We start from the raw sequence: 15,731 nt of genomic DNA, 5'->3' as shown, positions 1-15,731 counted from the left end.
AATTTTATTAAAAAACCCTTATAATTTTAATTCCAAACACAATAGATAACAAAAGACTCAGTAAGCATAGGACAAAGGAAGGTGTAAGGAAATAAAATCACCAGACAGGTATTTTTCTCTTTGTATTTTTTTTTCTAAGAGTAAACGTCAATAACAAATAAAGGAATACTGAAAAGCCTTTAAAATTACCAAAGGCAGCTTAGTTTATGTTGGCGTAGATTTCCAAAACAATTTAAAAAGAAACAAAAAATTTCCTTTTCTTTTTTTTAAGGATCATAATAGGTCACTATGCATAAAAGAAAACAATAAAGTTTTAATTAATTACTGAAAAATCTACTTCTGCTTATCTTAGCCAGTCAGGGTTAACTCATTTCAGAGAAAAAGAAAAAAAACCCCAACAAAATATAGCTTTACTAAACAAAAAGATTATGTAATTATCAGTAGCACTAACACATACTGTATGAAACAGATTTTGAGACTTAGTAACTGGTAGCAAACTCCTAAATTTAGTACATTACAGATGTGATCAGAGGCTTCTTGATTTTTTAAGTACAGTTATAAATATTTTCTTTTGCTTTAATAGGTATACTTTTCAGGAGAGGAATACTGAAGCAATGTTCTTCTAGAATATAAAAGGAGGACTGATGTGAAGCTTTTAAATATATGTTAGATACTGTCATGCACTTGGAAATGCAGGTAAAAACAAGGTATAACATTTTTCTCCAGTAGGTACTGGTGACAGAGAGTAATTACTATAATGAGTAATACCCTAATATTGATAAAGATTTGTATTTTTTAACTGTAACAGTTGCTGGATCCCTATATGAGTACACTTTCAGGGAAAAAAAAACCCAAACCACTTGTTCCTGCAAGAATCATCAGTTGAAAGACATCAGTAACACAAATCCCAGGCTGCTTACTGCTCATATTCAACTCACTCACATCCTGCTCCAGTTTAGTTGCAACATTCCGTGTACACACACATCCCACTGTAGGATCACGTATACATTCACCTCACCAGAGCATATTTGATGTGGGTTATTTCTTGAGTGTCTTCTGCCATGAGGGATTTGGAAGAATCTTTGTAGGATCCTAAAAGGACTTTCATGTCCTTCCCTTAAAAGGCGGCGTTGAGACATGGGTGTATCTTCATCAAACTATTCAGCAAAGGAAATAAAAGTTCTCCTCTTTAGAATTACTCTCTTCTAACACAGTGGAAAACACTCTAATTTTGTTTTTAAATGTCAATGGAGTGTAAAATTACTTTGTCAGATTCAGATGATACCAAAAATTATGAAAAAAGCCTCAGATTTAAAGTCCTGGAAGAGCGTTGCAGTTACTGGTATCGTATATGCTTTTCTTCAGGAACCAATACCTAGTTCCACTAGAAAGGAAAAAGAAAGATTGGTTGCAGTTAATGCACTGAAAATACCAAGATGTCTTCTGCATGAAGCTGCAACACCCTCTCAGTTCCTAGCATGCTGCACCCAGCAGACAGGACATCTTGCCAACAGTTTCAGTCTACTTTCAGTGGGATCAGTATGAATAAAAAAGTCACAGCTCCTCACACAAGCAGGTCAGACTAGCAAGTGACATTTTAAGAAAATTTAAAAAAGGTGCAAAACTGTCTCTATTTTAGTGTGTTATCCAAAATAACTATATCCAAACTAACAGCCCTGTGCTGTTTAGGATGAAGGAAAGCCCCCACAAAACATCCAGGTTGTCAATGCCCTCCAGCCACACAGGGAGATCCAGTCCCAGTGCTCATCCCAAGTAGCTGGTACAATCACAATTGTACAATCACCTCCTTCTTCACATCCTTCTCCTGAACGTGAGGACGTCCAGCTGCTGCAAAGAAACTCACAAGGTTTCTCCTGAAGAAAGTCAAGTTGAATGTCTTTGTTTTACCTTTACAGTCTTGCTCTGCACTCTGAAGACAGAAACCTCACCCTGGCACTTGCTGGATTTCCTACTTTGTCTCAAGCATCTGGTCTCCTTCAGGGACAAGTGCTATGCTCATGCTAGATTAGAAGAAAATACCATTGTGAATTCAATGCTGTCAGTTGGAAACTCCTCTTCAGTTCATTTGCCCAAAGTCACACTCCCATCATCAATCCAACTCCTTTTCCTCCCCCTGCATTTGCACAGAGGAATGAGCCCTTCGAAGGCAGAGCCTGTTCCCAGAATATGAGAGCAGAGAGGTCTTATGAGAAAAACCTGGGTCTTCCTGGGAGTTAACAAACAGCTAATAGGAAGGAAGGGAGGGGAAATGAATCCCAGGCTTTCTTAAAACATATCAGGAAACCCTACACTGTCTGCTCCCCCTGTCTCTTTCAGTGCAGGAGAGAGGAAATTGATAATGCTGCTTTACTTGGCAGTCAAAATTTTCCTCTCAATTCTGTTTAACCATGTCCTGTATGGCCACAGATCTGCCGCTACCCAAATATATACCAAATATACACCAAATGTATGTTTATGAATATCACCCTGAAGAAGAGCTTTAAAATATGAGGTATTATCTATTACCCTGAAAGCAAATTCAAACAGAAAACTTTAATTAAGTCGCATTGAAGTAAATATTAAACACCCTATTACAGAGTATTAGTTTGCATACACTGCGTTGACAGAGAATTGTTACAATCCTAGCAGGAAGAGGTTCAACTTTCAACATGAAATCATGGACAAATGTGACAATCTTGAAATGTGACAACCAAGAAAAAGATTGAAAAAAAATTAAGAACAGATGAGTTTCATGCAAACATCACTTGTTTTGCAAATTGATTATATCAAGCAGATGGACCACTTCATCTTGCAGCTGTGCTACATGTTCTGGATCAAAGGGTTTTCAAACTTAAGCACCCAGAAATGGACAGGAAGGAAGGATAGGAACAGCCTAGCGGTGGAACTCCACCATGATACACACTGCCACTGTGTTGTGTACTCAGGGTTCAAAGAAAAGGTAAGACACAGCATCCATATTGAACAAAATTCTGCATTTTCTTGTGCTGCTTTTCACTGGGCGCACAAAGCAGTGGGTCTGGCTAGATCAAGGGTAACAACAGCATCCACATTGACAGCACCGCAACGTGTTCCTTGCTGAGTTTCCCATTGGAGGCACCAAATGTGGCCAGGAGATGTCTGTGGCCATTTGTCAGCCAGCAGGGCTTCCCTCCCACCTGGCAGGATAACCACTTGTTTGGGGCTCTTGGGGCACATTGGCCTCATGACCTAAGGACCTGTTCTGACAAATCAAGTGGGATAAGGATGAAACTACACATCTTCTTTCAGCATCAAAGCCTCAGTAGAAAATGAGACAGATAGGATAAGGGAAAATGGCCTCAGGCTGCAGTAGGGAGGTTTAGATTGAATACTAGAAAATATTTCTTCACAAAAACATTTGACAGGCACTGGATCAGGCTGCTCAGGGAAGTAATTTAGTCACCATCTCTGGAGGTATTTAAAAAGACATATATGTGGCACTTAGGGACAAGGTTTAGCTGTGGACCCACCAGTGCTGGGTTAACAGCTGGACTTGATGATCTTAAAGGTCTTTTCCAACCTAAATGATTCTATGAAAAGTGACCCTTAGTCCCAGTGCTGTTTTACGTGTGGGATGACACCAGTGGCACATGGTGAAAACCTCACCAGCAATTCATGTAGAGCATTGTTACAAGGAAAAAGGATGTTCTCCTTTCTTTCTTCACATATCAAATGCATGCAGAAGATTGATGACTTAAAACTGTAAAGTTGGTAAGTACACACAATCCTACTGAAATCTAGCCATTAGCTACATCCCTGTCCGCAAACAAGCTTTTAATCTTCTTTCAAGCACTCAAATTTGTGCCTAGAAGCAAAGAAATTAATCACAACAATGGCAATGGTAGTGCGCAATCAGAAGGAAACAGATGGTGTAATGCACTGTTTTCCAAACAGCAGCAGCTTCTATCTCCAGGAAAATAATCTGAATATTTTCCCTTGCTGCTGGCATTACTATAAAAAAAGCTCCTATTTGAAGGACATCTTTGCTCTGTACAGCATCAGCAAATTACCTCAGAGTTTACAGACAGCAATATTCTTTGAGTATTAGTTGGCAGAACCAACTAGACTGTACCTATCTCTCCTTTCACATCACATAAACAGTAACATTCAGTGGGTAACACCCCTCCAATTATTTTTAAATGACTGCAGACAGCCTGATGGAATCAACACAATTGTGGCAATAAAATAGGGCTCATTTTTCTCATGCTTCATTTCCAGGTCTGCTTCTGACTGCAGGCAGAGTGTTGCACATTGACAAAGAAGCAGCCACGCTGACCTACAGCTGTTCACTCTGTGATTCCTCCTTTCCCAGGGACCTGCAAAATACTTTGAACAGTAACTTCAAGTTTTCTTGGGAATCATTAAATTAAAATGCCATCACTTTCTTCACCACTAAATGTTCCTACTACTCCTTTTGATCTTTTTGTTTGCACAGATGCCTTATCTTTACAGGACATCTCAAATGCCCTACTGTGATTTTCCCCCAAATCCTAACAATTATTTACAGGCCCTTCCTTACATCCTCACATTTGATGTGATGCTGAAAGATACACACTAAGGAGCATGTATCCGTCCTAACTGTACAGAGCAGCAGGCTCTGGCACCAGAATCATCACTGTTCTAGAGTTTTTTCTAAATTTATTCCATTTCTCCATACTTCTCCATATCTCCTGATAAGCCACTGCCCCTGGTGTTGCATTTCTCCTACTGTAACCATGTTTTTCTGGGAAAAGAGTACATCTCACAGACTAGAAACATGGCAGCTCTCAGGCACTTCAAGATCTCACCACGCACACAGGGCACAAGAGTCCCCCTGCGCACCCTGTGTCTTCCACCAACCCTCTCATTTTCCCTGGAGTTCTGGCAGGCACAAGAAACTCCAATATCAGAAGGGCCCTCACACCCCCAGTACCAACCCAGAGGGCTGCAGGACTGATCTCACAGGAAGAATATAAAAGACTCTGAAAATTACATGGGGAACTACATCTACCATACACATCTGCAGAGCCCAGAAATTATTGCTTCTTGGATCAGTTTCTAAAAGCATATATACAAAAAGGGTGCATACAAGCTAAACCTTGCCATGTGGATCTTCCAGCACACTTGCAGTAACAGTGGAAATGAAATGAGGGGGAAGAAGAGTGAAAATGTTGTTTAGATTCTTCTCTTTAAATCATGTGTCATCAATTATGTCCTGCCTACTTATTTTGTTGAGAACAGTCATACAAACAGAAAGATAAATTGGACTCATGCTACATTCTTGTATGGACTGATTGTTTTGCACACATTGAAAGATAATATACAAGTTACTTCTAATCTGAAATGTAAGTTGTTTTATTGAGCTGAACACCCACACAGCATAACAACTGATTATTATTATGCTTGGTCTTGAGCTTTTCTATAATCCTATAGAAGTGCTGAATTATGGCAAGTTGGTTGTGTTAATTTTTAAAATTGAAAACGAGTTGTCAAAGATTAATCCATGCCAGAGGCCAGTCACTAAGCTAAAACAATAAAGAATCAACTAGAGGCTGATTTTAAATGAAAAAGAAAATGTAGCTGAGATGTTAAAAACACAAAGGTTGATATTTTTACACCCACAAATCCCACAGGGTTCTTGTAGAGTGAAAATACTGAGAAAACTTGTCTGAAAATCCAATAAATAAATCATTATTCATGGATATTCTAGATTCTTGAAACACAAGAAAAGACTGAATCTTCCTTTTTCAATGTGGATGAGATTAATATAAAGTTTAGGTACAAACATTTGCCTTTATTATTTTTATGCTTCTTAGAATTGGACAGGTGTGCTTATATTTCACTTTCAGACTACTCTAGCAGAACTTTCTAGCATAAAGGGGTCCTGTCAAGTATTCTAGAGAATCTGTCATCTGAAAATATATTTAATAAAATACCATTACATAGGAGTAGAAGCTGGAGTGGGAAGAAATTTCAGAAATAGGTATGAATGAAGATATATCTGGGTGAACCAAAAACCCACTGCAATCAAACTCAGTATCTCATAAAAACATAGACAGCAATAAATATTCTTAATATTTTGATGCTGATTTATTAAGGGCGAGGTGTTAAAAGAATTATTTGGTATCACAAGAAATCTAGACAGAAACCCTAGACAGAACTAAGCTACAAGAGTGAGTTGCAAGAGTGAATTAGGTTAGTTGTCCAAGCTTAATCCTAACTGGATGTATCTGCTCAGAGACAAACCATGATTGTAATAAGCATCAGATGAATATAAGTAGATCAGGACTGAGATAAATGGACAGCTTGCATTCTATTTATACTTGCACATTATGCTGCTGAGCCACTTCTGCCAGTCTTTCTTCACAGCAGAAAGATCTCTCAAAAAAAATTAAACTAAAATAAATCCTAAACTTGATACAGTGTTTCATAATTTAAATGTACAAACAAACATTTTGTTTGTCACAAAGTGACAAACAAACAAAAAATTGCAATATATAAGATTAGGGTTTCAATATTCTGGAAGTCTTAACACTTAGTCAAGATAACAAAAAGCTCTTAAAGACAAACATCTGTCCCTCTAATTTAGGTAATCTTATATTGCATGTCTGAATCTCCTGAGGGTTAGCAATAAATGTGACCCTTCTCCAAAAAAACAAGTTCCTTCACCATTAGCAATAGAAAATACTCTGGAAATCACAGTGGATCAGAGAAGAAATCAGAGGAGAATGTCTTTTTATGATCAGCCATGTGAAGTGGGGTTTAACATCTAACAAGACAGCACTTCCACTTTGTCCTTTCAGTCCTTTCACTTTTGCAGGCAAATAGCCTGCAAAATTTCAAAATTTCAGAGATGTTCTAGGAAAGAGTAAGGAAACTGCATATACACTGACAAAGACCAGGAGGTAACAACATGGGGAAAGCCTGATTAGTATCCAGTGCCAATGCAAAGCAACAGGTAAATGGCATTGTGATATTGGAGCTAATTATGCAACTGCCACCTCCAGCTCACTCATTTACTTAAATTCTACCAGGTAAAATTACCTGGAAGGTGGCAATTACAGGTTGTGATTGAACAGGTCTGTCAGAGATGAGAGGTCCACATTTTTGGTTTGCAAGGGTTAGGCCATAGTGTGCGCCAACTAGCCTGCTCCTAAGTTTGTTATCAAAGCCTCAGGAATTTGTCAAGGCTATTGTAACATAAATTGTGCTAAATTAAGAAATAAGAGGCTGAGAAACCAAATACCAAGATGGCAAGAACTAGATAACAGAGGACTGTGAAACACCTGGACTGTAACCAATCATTTACGCTGAGAAATGCAGGCAGAAAATGAGTGAACAGACAAAGGCACCAATCAAGAAGTGTGTACTTAGCAGTTTGTAGAACCTATAAATATGTGTCTAAAGTAAACAATAAACAGCTTCTGCTTGATCATACTGCTCAGTTGCTCAGGAGTCCTGGATTTCCTGCAATAGTGAAAGCATGTGAAGAGGAATCTACTCCTGGAGACAGAAGCACAGGAAGCTAGTAGGAATTATTTCAGTCCTAAGCTTGATATGGACCCCTACTTTCACCCAACTGAAGTTCAGCACTCCACTGTTGCTGCTTGGTGAGCCCAATGCAAGGGAGGGAGGAGACCACAGCAGGTGGGGGCCTGTAGAGAATGGATTTTTGCAGCAAGACAAGGAGAAAGAAAGTGATGGGAGACTTTAGGTGTCTGCACCCTGTGGAGTCACTGCAAGAAGAAGCTGCTGATGATAATCAGATAAAACAATTGGCAGCAAAAAGAAGTGGCTTAAGATGGTTTATCAAATACAGCTTTATTGACTATGTCCTATAAATATACTACTGTTTCAGGTTTATCAGTCATTCGTTGCACATGCATACTGAGGCACAGTGGTCGTTCCCATCATGTACCAGCTAATAATCAAACTCAGGGACTCAGGACAAGTAGCTGACTTTATATATTGAGTTATGCTAGTGAAAGCTGTGTTCAAAAAATCACCTGCACCTAATATGTGCATATACATGCCTATGCAAGCACATATGGATGTATCAAAATTAATAACACAGGCAGTCATCAACACTGACTGAACTCCCAGCAAACAGCTCTGTGCAGAATGAGCTGGGGAAGAGAGAACCAAAACCTGACACGGGAAAACTCTGGCTGGCATTTAGGAATTTTGATTATGCTCAAAAGATAATTCTAGTTCAAAAGTTGTATCTTTTAACAAGTACAGCAGGTACACAGTACTTTCCCATCAAGGTGAGTTCTGGCAGAATCAGGCAGAGACGGGGTTTGAATGCATTTACACTCCAGACAGACACTGCTGCTTTTCCCAACTGGATCTGCAGCATTTGAGATCAGCAAACAGCTCACTAATGAAACCTGCACTTCCTCAGTTTCTCTGAAGGAGACAGAGCACCTGGGAACACATTTCTCAACTGTTCAAGAGGGGCTGATTTTGCTGAGGGCCAGGAAAATGCAAACCCCATGATTTTGAGAAGGTAATTTCCTGCAGATGATACCTCAGACAACCATGAAATATAAAACATTGTATAGACCAGTGCTGGATCAATGCACCCAGACAACTCCCAGCAGGGGTGGGCCCTGGCTACAGCTTCAGGTGTTCTCAATATCTAATGTGTACAGAGGGAAATCACTGCTGAGCACCTACATAAACAGAGGATGTTGTCTTGTGCTGCTTCCACAGGCAGGAGCAAACTTCAGTCTCTGCTACCTGTCGCCATGTGCTTTGGGCCCAAGGGATCCGGTGCTCAGTTCTCACATCTTCTCTTACCAGACTTCAATTCTTCTACACTTTTCACAATCCTCTCTTAGTCTCTTCATGAATGGGCTATTAATAAAATGAGTGTTTTCAGTTGAGTGGTTGCTTTGAAATTCTGCATGCACTGTTACACCAATTACAAATGTATATGGCAGTAATCCACTCAGCACAGAAGTAGTGCTATTAATACTTTACAAAGCTTGTATGCAGCTGTAAGTAATAGCTTTTAGAGACCTTTCAAAAATGCTGCAAAAATCCCTAAGCTGTAAGAACTTCATACAATTTTTCTCAGGTTACTGCTAGGATCCAGCACAGCAGGTAGTGTACTGCAGTCTTCTGAAAGAAATGGCCATAGATATAAATCACATAAGTGTTTGGAGAAAGAATGAGATTTTCATAATATTAATGAACATTCATTAACGGCTGATTTTGATGATGCTCATGTCAGCCTCTAGCAAAGTAGGATTTTCCTGTGTACAGATAAGCATGCTTAATTGAACTGGGATGAAGGGATTTCTGGTGGGATGCTCAACAGTTTCCTAGACAGTCAAAGTTTTAGTTTGTTCAGAGTTAGTTTGCCTCATTCTGCTTATCAGCTACTCAGTTTTAATTGACATATTTTAATTACATAGTCCTAATTAAAGACATTAATATATCTAAAAACAGTGAGAGAGAGACCAAAGGTCTTTATGCCATCTGGAACTGCGAAGGACTACAAGTCCATGCTTCACTTGAGCAGTGAAAAGTTCTGTGAGAACTAAGAATCAACAATTTCCTTCTGAAAACCCAAAATAAATGCTGCATGATATGCAGTTACTATCACTGTAACCTTTAAGAAGATTGAGAAGATCATTCCATCTACAGCATCTTACCAACAAGCACCAACAGTAAATGCAGCCACAATCACACAGGCACTTTGTTTGACCTGACTCCACACTGCTGCCAAAAGGAGGATTCCTGCTCTCAGTGACTTCTTGCTTCCTTTGTGTGGGCATTTGCATTTGTGCAGCCTAACAGTGAATTATGCATGGATATGTTCCAGGTAGGACAAGCAGAGACACGTGATGTGGCTCCTGGTTGAAGAAGTCAAACATGATGGTACACAAAGGGGCATGTGGAAAGCTGCTGAAATTGTAAATATCCATTCATTTCCAGGTTGGGTGCATTATTAAATGACTATTTCCTAAAATAGTACTGCAAAATGTGCTTGTGTTTGGATTCTTCAGCTGAGATGTCCACATGATTTAATAAAATAGCACTAATAGCATAAATAATGACTATTTATGGTTGTACACTTAGAACACAAATAAAGGCACAATGGGTAAATACATCATCAGAGTTACAATTGCCAAACAAATTATTACACATCAAAATGTGTTGAAAGACACTGAAGATTTTGTAAATTAAATATATGAAGTAGAAACAGGCAGTGATGAAATCATGGCTCCTCTTGACATAGTCATGCAGCACAGAAATACTGGGGGAAATATTATTATTGGTATGTAAGCTACTGAGAAAGAAAAAGTCAAGACATTAGCAAAAAATCATGTTATACCTTAGCCTGCTATTCTCTGATGTGACTAAAGCCTGAAAAGGGCATGCAGTGTGGGTGCCCATAGCTGTAGAGCCATAAACCCAAAGGTTCATCCCAGCTAACAGTCCCCTTCTCCCTCCCAAATTCTGATCTCCTTTGTTACATTTGGATTCACAGATTAATTTTTTCCAGACATTCTAAATGCTGTCAGTGAAGACAGCACTGTGACAGCAGTTTTTATGTGTTCCTTTTTTATGCACAAGAAATGTTACACAGGCATGCTCTGCTGTCCAATAAGGATGTGTTTCTGGAAAGCCTGATCACTAAAAACATTATCCCGTTGCTTCACTCTTCATCACCACACTGACTTAATCAATCCCAGCTTTTTTGAGGAAGATGATGATGACACTGAAGATGGAACTATTGAGGAAGAGGGACACAAGTGCTCCCACTAAAAGACTGATACTGAGGACTTGGTTTCAGGGATGCAGCAGTGGGGATCTTTAAGGAGGGTGATCTGCTCCAGAAAGTTGGCATCTCTTCCAGGTGACAATTACTCCATCCACCATGTCATATATACTGTCCCTGTGCACTTAAACTGAATGTATTTTAGTCTCTGCACACATCCCATCCTCCCCACAGAAAAAGTCATTTGCTTCCCAAACAATGTCCAGGATTTCACCTGGGTGCTGACAACAGTTAGCAGAGCAGGATGTTCATGAATCAGTAGTGGAATGCCAAACCCAAGGACAGGATCATCAAGGGAACTGGTCCTCTCCTTGTGCAATCCAACACAAATCAGGGAGATGGTCATAGGAGTAATCTTTGCTCAGATTTGTGATGTGTAAGTCACCAGCCTCAGGTATCTCTATTAGTTATGTACAGGTCTGCCTGGGATATTTTTTATTTTGTATCCCTAAATACAAGCAGGGCATCTGGAAAGCATTATGCAAACAGTCTTTCTCCTTCAGAAGAACGTATGGGATTCCCAGATATATCCCAGGAGTGAGAAGCAGGTAAGAAAACAAAAAAAAAGCACAGATACTGCAGTTCATGTTAAATATATACAACACTCAAATATCTCAGAAGTCCCCAGCTGCTCTCAAATCAAAATAAATTCAGATAAAAACCAAAGTAGTATCAGAGAAAAGGGCTGTCACTGAGTGCAGAAATTTTGCAGAACACAGGTTTAACTTTACTTTATAAGGCTATTTATTAAACCACAAGTTATACTCTGCTCTGCTTTGCAGCTGCATGCCTGGACTTTGCTGCTGTTCTGGATACTAATAATATCTTGCCTATTTCCCTATGTACAATCATTTAATTAACTTTAAACATTTAAAACAATCTGTGATGACTACTACAATATATACTGTATGAATATGGGGAAAAAACCCCAAACAGTAAATAGCTAAAAGAAAAAACTGACTACTAGGAAAACTGATGAACAATTATTTTAAGTTGCAAGACCTAGAAGCCATCATAGAGTCAGTGTGTCTTGATCCATTTAGAGTGAGCTGCAAAATTTTCTGTTCTGCCACAATGGCACTGGAGCACCTCTACACCTTGCTGCAAAGGTTTTAACCTGCAGGAAAGCTTCTAACACTGCAGCTTACTACCAAAATCCACCAGCCAGCCAGGCAACAGATTTGATGTGCCCTGTCTCTGTACCCATGGACACAGGAGACTCCTGAACCCCTCCATCCTGGATCATCTCCGCTGTTGGAAGCATTCAAGACTCAACCAAGCATGTCTCTAAGAAGCAGATTAGCTTTGAGCTGGTGGTTGGACAAGATGATACTCACAGAAGCCCTTTCCAATCTAAATTATTCTATAATCATCTGATCCATTTAGCTCCCTTGCTGTTATCCAGTTGTGTTCACTGCTTTGATTCCCACAGAGGAAAAGGGAACCATTTTCCATGCCTAATTTATGTCGGTTGTTTCAATTTCCTAGTGAATTAATAATTTAGCAGAATTTTATCTTCCTCATTTTAGAGTTATGCGAAGAGGCCAAGTGGTAAAGTAAAACATTAAATTATTTACAAGTTGTACACACATGCAGGCAGATAAATGGTGCATCATATATTTAACAGTTGTTGGAAAGTACAAAAACAATAGGCATGACAGCCTAAGTCCTTTGTCTAAGAACAGAAAAGTAATCTTCAAGTTTGTGTTAATTTTTTCAGACATAAAAAAAGGCTAAAGCAAATGTATTTAAGGTAGATCCAAAGTCTGTACAAACTTCAGAGCTACCAGATTAAGCAGTTTCTGTCTGCAAATGAAAGAATGAGGCTCCATTGCCCTGCTGGCAAAATTCTTCACAAAAGGCAATTAAAACCCTGTTCCATGTTTTAGAAAATGGAATTGAATAAATCACAAGTGTGCAGAACTGTCAAGTGTTGGCAGGTGATTAGGTTATCACAGAGTGGGAGAATAAATTAAAAATTTATTTGTAATGGGTGGACAGTGCTATTAAACAAACAAATCCAAAGTCCTCAAGTCTCCAATTACCAACCCTATTCAGTTTACTTGAATAAAAGATTGCATCATTTTATTTTGGTGCTCAAGAAATAAAGAACTAATATTAAACTGCTGAATTTTTATACAACTTCAAATAACCTCTACACATGATGAAGACAAGGACAGCAAATAGAATTCCTCAAAATTCAACCTTTCTAAATGTATTTACTGCCTTATACATGCAGCTGAACAACTTCCTTCAAATAAAATTTAACCAAAAATAGGTTTGGAAAATGGAAATAGTTTTGAAGCACCATGCTCTGAGTATTTTCTACACAGAAACTGCAAAGCAGAGCAAAATACCACTACACTTCCCCCCCACCCCCCATAACTTCACATTCTTCTTGAAAACTGATTTAAAATATATTTCTTTCTTAATTTGCACATATTTTACACAAAGACCTTCTGTTAAAATTCATCTGGCTGTCTGAACCCCCCCTTCCCCTGAATGCACACAGAGAGACATAGTCATTAAAGGATTGGCAGAACAAGATCTCCTTTCTTTTCTGAAGGGGGCCCTTCCAACAAAGGACCTCCAAAAGTAGCATTTATTGTTAGGTGCTGGGTGATGCAATCTTCATTCATCAGCAGTAAAGACTTAGGATCTGCTTCCTCCACGTCCTAACAAGCAGACACATCTCTTATCCACACTGTATTAGCATTCTTCTGCCCTCTGTTTCTGACAAACTCTTCTGGCATGTCCCTGACTTTAGGTTCCCCTAGCAGGAACCCCTTTGAGCACTTACAAGTAGCTCCATCACAGCCAGGAGGTCATTTTCTATCCAAAGGGTGTTGAGCACATAGGCTCTGGTGGAATGAGAGCAAGTGAAGGGATTAAAACATCTGTAGCCTTGGGGCTTGCCACAGCTCCCAGAAACACACAGTCTGGTGTGGAGCTCACTCCTTTCCTTGATGCAAGCCCCTGCCTCCTCTCAGTGGCAGAAAAACCACCAGGTGTGGGAGGTAAAGGATTCCCTGCAGAGAACAGGGGGCTGCTGGCACAGAGTGGACACCAGCCCACATCCTGGGGAAGGCTGGTCAGTGAGACTGCAGCAAAATGGAAAAGGAGGCTGGACAGAGTCAACTTCAGTGAAAGGAGGCTTGTGGAAGGAAAGGAACTTGGTACTGGGGACTGAAAGGAGTGAGGGCAGAGGAGATACAGGCACTGGAGGGGAGGAGGTGTGGTGTGAGGCTGGGTGCAGCATCAGGCCAGAAACCCAAGGAGGGAGCTGCTTAGGACAGCAGTAACAGGAGCAGAGGCCAGGATGAGAGGTAACCTCTCAGAACTCTGAGGAGAGGAGAAAGCACCTCTACCATGCAAAGGAAACTGCTCCTGGCTTTGCCAGAATGCTCCTGTGCTTCCTGCTCCGTGCTGGGGACTGATCCTTCACTTGGAGTAGCTGCTTTGTGGTAGCATCTTGGAGGAAATGGGTGAGGAACACTTGGGATCATCCTGTTCATATTGCATCGATACAGAAATGCTGCCTAGCATGCAGGCAGGGATAGAGGGGGAGTGTACATCTGCAAACAAGAAATCATAATAAGAAATAACATAATTACTTTTTATTTTGACAAGTTTTTATGCTTTATGGGATGCAATTTTTAATAAAGTATAAAACACAATGCCTTGGGTGAGAGACCTACTCTTTCATGATCTTATCACAGACAGAGCAAAAACCACAAGGCCTCAAAGAAGCAAACACTGGGCAGACAGACAAACCAGGATGTATCTTGTTTCCTTTTCAGAATAAATCTCATGCCTCAATTCCATGATTTAAGGCACTTTTCCAACTGAAAAATTAAGTTCAAGAGCTTGAATATATTCTCATCAAACTGCAACACAAGAATTGATAGCAGACACGAAGTATAAAAATACACATCTCAGATTAACTTTGCAAACATTATAAATTTATAATAAAAGTTAATAACCAGCAAATTATCAAAATGTTCTCAGATAATATTTAAGATTAATAATTTAGAACTGAAAAAGAAGTTGCTATGAATATAGACTTCTAAATGAAAAGACAAGCATCTTATAAGTATGTTTCATCTTAAGGCTAGAAAAACAGCAAATAGCTGCCACAACAATGGGTTTTTTGGACAAATAGCAAATCTTAATATTTGAAGCTCTCAACAGATAGCTTGTAAAAATCAAAAAAGGTGTCTCACATAAAATACTAATATCATGTATATTTTGTCTCTAGTTTAAGCAAACCTTTTTCTCTTATTTTGGACTCAGCTAAGGCAAATCTGTAAATTGATAAACTGAACCACAGAAAGAAAGAAAAATGAAAGTCACAACAAAGTGTCACTTTTTAGACTCAATGTGCACACTCAGCTTTCAGCCTTGTGTCTTCCCAGATCACCATCCCATGACATTTGTTTCTTTAGATATAGTGCAAGAAGAAAATGCAAAGGAAGCAGAGTCTAAGTCAGTCACTGGTTGCACTTCCATCCTATTTACTCACAAGGTGAGTAAAAAAATGTGGCACTTGAAGAAATTCTGGTACTGGTTTACACATACTAGAATCTGAATTTCCCTGTAATTTCTAACTACACAGTTTTGGTCTTCAAAGTAAAATATTACTTAACACATCATGTATTTGTTTTAAGAGGTGTGAAAAAATTAAGAGTTTGGGTAAGTGGTACAAAAAAATATAACTATTTCTACCTTTCATAACAATCAAATAAAATCTTGTGTGAAAACAAACTGTGTGCAGATATCACACCTTGAAATTAGTTACAGGCATGAGACAGAATGAACTGAAATGTTTCTATTTCACACAACATGGAAGACTTGGAGCCTGATACTATACTACACCTACTGAAGTGAACTCCAGGATGACTGGTGAGTTCAAAATTCAATT

The 15,731-nt window shown here is 39.2% G+C and overlaps 1 protein-coding gene across 12 annotated transcripts in view; it reads right to left on the bottom strand.

Moving 5' to 3' along the window:
* MCF2L (MCF.2 cell line derived transforming sequence like) overlaps positions 1–15,731 on the bottom strand; it is a 156,598-nt gene that overhangs the window by 95,381 nt on the left and 45,486 nt on the right. For 2 of the 12 annotated variants that reach the window (XM_058045005.1, XM_058045008.1), the window contains exon 1: positions 1,019–1,038. The exons of 9 other annotated variants lie outside the window; for them this stretch is intronic. The gene's annotated coding sequence lies outside the window, so the exon portion shown is untranslated. Of the gene's footprint in view, positions 1–1,018; positions 1,039–1,908; positions 1,932–15,731 lie in introns of those variants that run through there. One more of the 12 variants, XM_058045003.1, reaches the window with a different exon arrangement.

The sequence above is a fragment of the Melospiza georgiana genome, chromosome 2 (genome assembly GCF_028018845.1).
Source record: "Melospiza georgiana isolate bMelGeo1 chromosome 2, bMelGeo1.pri, whole genome shotgun sequence".
NCBI classification, from domain to species: Eukaryota; Metazoa; Chordata; class Aves; order Passeriformes; family Passerellidae; genus Melospiza; species Melospiza georgiana.
The sequence above is the reverse complement of the archived record's forward strand: the minus strand, read 5'-3'. Positions and strand labels throughout refer to the sequence as shown.